This window comes from Impatiens glandulifera, unplaced genomic scaffold (assembly GCF_907164915.1).
Source record: "Impatiens glandulifera unplaced genomic scaffold, dImpGla2.1, whole genome shotgun sequence".
NCBI lineage: Eukaryota > Viridiplantae > Streptophyta > Magnoliopsida > Ericales > Balsaminaceae > Impatiens > Impatiens glandulifera.
In genome coordinates this window covers 23385-28588 of record NW_025919154.1, presented here as the reverse complement: position 1 = coordinate 28588, position 5204 = coordinate 23385, and positions in this window count along the sequence as shown.

Here is a 5204-nt window from a genome sequence, read left to right as displayed (position 1 = left end):
ATGTTTTATAAACTTTGTGTATTTGGAAAATTTGGGAAGTAGCTTGAAATAGAAAGGCCTTTCCATTTTGATTCGTGTGTAATACAGTTTTATTCCTACAATTAATTTGTGCCTCATTTTGGTTCGTGTGTAATTTGTTTTATCTATAATAAAATGAATCATTTTCAAAGGGATTGCCCAAAGAAAAAGGAGTCGATTCATGGATCCTAATACTATAATTATTATGAGTAATATTTTAATTACTAATCTTCCAACTAATATTTTAATTGATTCTGAAGCACGTATTCTTTTATATCTGCATGTTTTGTTTGACGATCTGGTTTGAGATATGATGAATATACTTTTGTTTATACTATCTCATTACTATCTGACAGTAATATTAATACTAGTAAGATTATTCGAAGTTGTAAAATTAATATTTAAGATCATATGATGCTAGTAGATTTTGTAATATTAGAGATGTCATACTTTTATGTTAATTTAGGAATGGACTAGTTATCCTTCCATGAGGCACAAATTAATTGTAGGAAAAAACTGTATTACTCACGAACCAAGATGGAAAGACCTTTCTATTTCAAGCTACCCCCAAATTGTCCAAGTACACAAAGTTTATAAAATATTTCAGAAAGGGTACCCAAGATATCTAGCTAGTAATCATGGAGATGAAGAGAAATAAAAGCCTAAAATAAAAGAAATTGAAGTGGTATGAAATTACCCTATTGTATTCTCTAAAGATATATCAGGATTACCACCAGTTAGATAAGTAGAGTTTCCTATCAAATTAAAAGTTGGTGAAATGCATATTTCATAAGTGCCTTATCGATTGGCACCAATGTAGATGAAATAATTGAAAGACCAGTTAACAGAGTTAACGAACAAAGGATTCATTCATCCGACTGTATCACCATGGGGAGGACCATTTCTTCTAGTAAAGAAGAAAGATGGGTCAAAGAAGTTATGCATTGACTAACGTGAGTTAAATAGGATGACAATCAAGAACAACTATCCATTACTAAGAATTGATGACCTTTCGATCAGTTAGAAGGGGCTTCCATATTTTTAAAGATTGACTTAAGATCAGGATACCATCAAATGAGGATTAAAGATTAAGATGTACAAAAGACTGTCTTTCGAACTCGTTATGAGCATTACAAGTTTCTAGTTATGCCTTTTGGATTAACAATTGCTCTAGCCACATTTATGGAATTGATGAATCACGTATTCCACTCATATTTAGATAAATTTTAGTAGTCTTTATATATGATATCTTGATCTAGTCTCGCATAGAAGAAGAACATCAACAACACTTGGCGATAGTGTTGCAATTAAGTGCGAATTTTGGCTCAATCATATTTCTTTTTTAGGACATATCATATCAGATAAAAGAATTGAAGTGGATCCTTCTAAGGTAGATGTTGTTAAACATTGGGTAATTCTAAAGAATATAACGGAAGTGAGGAGTTTCTTGGGATTAGCCGATTACTATAGAAGATTTATTGAAGGATTTTACAAGATTTCTCTACCACTAACCTCTTTGACACACAAAGATGTAAAATATGAATGGACTGATCGATGTGTGGAGAGTTTTGAAGGGTTGAAGGGAAAGATTAATGGAAATGCCTATTCTCAAAATTCTATCAGATACATGGCATTTTGTGGTATTACTGATGCATCAAAGAGCATATTAGAAACTGTATTGATGCAGAAAAACAATATTGTGGCCTCCACATTTAGGCAATTAAAGATTCACAAAAAATATTACCCTACATGCGATTTGGAGTTAAACGTTGTGGTATTTGCGCTAAATTTATGGAAACATTACCTATATGGGAAAAAATGCCAACGTCTAACTACGTATCTGTTAGAATTGCACGTCTAACTACGTATCTGTTAGAATTGCATGTCTAACTGTGTATCTGTTAGACTAGCATGTCTAACTACGTATCTGTTAGACTAGCACATCTAACTACGTATCTGTTAGACTGACACATCTAACTACGTATTTGTTAGTCTGGCACGTCTAACTACGTATTTGTTAGACTACATGTCTAACTACGTATCTGTTAGACGGGCATGTCTAACTACGTATCTATTAGACTGGCACGTCTAACTACGTATCTGTTAGACTAGAATGTCTAACTACGTATCTATTAGACTAACACGTCTAACTACGTATCTGTTAGATTGGTATATCTAACTATGTATCTGTTAGACTGGCACGTCTAACTACGTATCTGTTAGACTGACACCTTTAACTACGTATATGTTAGACTAGTACGTTTAACTACATATCTGTTAGACTAGCACGTCTAACTTGCAACACGTCTAATTAGCCTATTTAGACCACGTTTAGGTTAGCCAATTATGATGCACCTACATAGAAACAATTAGACGATTTAGATTCTTTCATATTCAGGGTTCTACCTTTGTTGCATTTTCATCATGAAGTTAGGGTTGACTTCGTATTTCAGTAACTTCACGATGGGGTTGAGTCCGTAGTCTTCGAAGAACCACCAATTTTCACGAAAGTGCTTCATCTAAAGGAGTAGTTTGGGATCCGTTAGCATGGCCATCGTGGGTGACTATGATAGTAGAAGAGATAATGTATTGCAATTGTAACAACAACATCAAATGCGTATGAAAATAACATGACCTATGGATAAACATCTCGTAAGGCTTTATATATATATATACTTTAAAAAAAAAAGAACTTTCGATGTTACATTTCAAAATTTTGGAGTTCTTAGAGTTCGCTTAGTTGATTATACTAGGCTTCTAAGCTTTTTCCGTTTGTTCAAAAAGTGTAAAACTTAGGGCTCCTCTTTAGGGGGTGAGTTCGACTACATCAAGTGGAGGTGATAGAGCTTTCAATTTCTTCTTCTGCTTGTTGGCGGTGGAATTCGTCCATGATTTGGTCGATGTAGTCTTTGTAATCCTTGGGGATTCCCATCTTGACGCAATCATTCCAAATCTCCAGATAGTCGGAAAAGTCATGTTGATTGTCCTGTCTATGGCCACCATAGAGTCATGGAAAGGGGGCATGCAGTTGCACCTGAACTGTTTGAAAAGTTCACTAGTATAGTATGCAGTAATTTATTCGAGACCCATAAGTACAATTATGGGTTGTTCACTCATTAGATAGACCATTTTTTTGATACCCTACCATGGTAGAAGCTCTCGAATGGTATCATTATCGTAGACAGGGAGCTTTGGCTTGATATGCCTGAAGTTTCGATTCTTGAAGGTGGCGCCCATTACGTTGCCAGGAAGTGGAGGAGGAATGTGCTCTATTTTCTCCACAAGCCAAACGTAGAGGATGATAGGAGCTCCTCTTTGATTTAGAGAGTAGGAAAAGTATTATTCGTTGAAACCCATCAGTGTCTCATCCACGATGATTCCTGTAGGACTCTTATTTCAACCTCTAAGATGATAGACTACCTCCAAGATTTTTTAGGATGGGGGAAATTGCTCGAGGGAGTAAGAAGGAAATGAACTACCATAATGGTCATGGTGAGCAGAGAAATGCCGAAACTTAACGGAGGAATTTATGCGGTTTGGGTTGCCACCTTAACCCAACGAGGAAGATCCAAGTAAGTTCTATATAGGAATTTATCAACCACGGTTTTCATGTAGTCGAGCTCTTCTTGAAGAAGTTATCTAAGAGACATGGATTATGTGAGAGGTTTGAGCCTTATGGTGTTTTTGCTCTGGATCATCATTATGTCTTTGAACTCTTCAATAGTTGGGCAAATCTGGCGATCCCCTAGCATAAAGGTGTGGTGCACCGAATCTCATTTGTGTTGCATCTTCATCATGAAGCCATGATGGAGGCGGTGATTAGTGTAGTTGAGAGCGGTGTTGATCCCAAAGGCGTCATAATAGCATTCTGACTCATGAAAGTGGTGGGTCCACATGAATAGATCCTTGTTGTTTAACAAGACCATTTTGCGATGTATAATCAACTTTGACAAACACGTCATTTGATTTGATAAAAATCAAACATGTTTAGGGATGTGCAGTATATATGTTATAGATATATGCATGTATAATAAATAAACACATACTGATTTGACTTGTCGAGACCATGTTGTTTGGGCACGTCCAAACAACGGTTGGGTAAAGCAAATAGGTTTTGTGTTCTGAGCTTTCTATCGAGGTTTGGGTAGGAATCTCTCCCCACCATTACTAAGGTCGCATCCTGAAGGATGTATCAAAGTCGACACCGGGGATTCACTCCAAGTTCCTAGTTTTTCCTCACGCAACATCTCTCAGTCACAGAACAGTATTATCGGTCTCACGTAAATGTAGGAGTAAAAAATTATGATCTAGTACTCCTTCACGTAATCTAGGGTGATATACCCTATCAAGGCAAGTATTAGGATAGAACCTAAGTACAAGGTAAAACCTAAATACCTGTTGGAGTGATAGACCCCATGAGGTTGACTATTGTGAGAGTGAAATGTTATAAATAAAAATTTATAAATAGCCAGTTTTTTTTATTTTATTCGTTTTCAAAATAATAAGAGGTCGTCAGTAGAGTCACCAAGAAAGTTTTATAACCCCCACAGATCTATGTCCTATTTTAAAGCTTAGCACGTGTTAGGAGACACGTGAAAATATATAAAGACTATTACAGGGAGGCTCGAGGTTCGATGCATTTCAACCTTAGTTTGCGTGTCAAACATCTTTTAAAATGAAATATTTAGTTTTTAAAAGATTTTGAAAATACCTAGAACGGTAAGAAATTAAATGTAAAAATAATTAACCATATGTTCAAATTTTAAATAATCTGAGAGGCTAAATAATAATTTAACCTAGTTAGTTAAAGGGAAAATTGTTAGATTAGGTTAAAGAATTAATAAGGGGGAATTAAGATTAGAAGGAAATCAATTAATTAAGAGAAACATTTTAATTAAACTTAGAATAATTAATTAAGACATAGGTTTGATGATGCGTCATAATTTTGATGATGTGATTAAATAAAACTAAGTCCTATAAATGTTTAATGTGTAGGTAAGACTAAGAAAATGCAGGCAGACGTCTCAACAACTGAGCTATGAAGAAAACACAGGAAGATGTTTGGGAAGACATCTCAACAGCTGAGCTGTTAAGAAAGCGTAGGCAGACGTCTCAACAGCTGAGCTGTGAAGAAGCACGGGCAGACATCTCAACAGCTAAGCAGTAGGCAGCTGAGCAGCTGAACA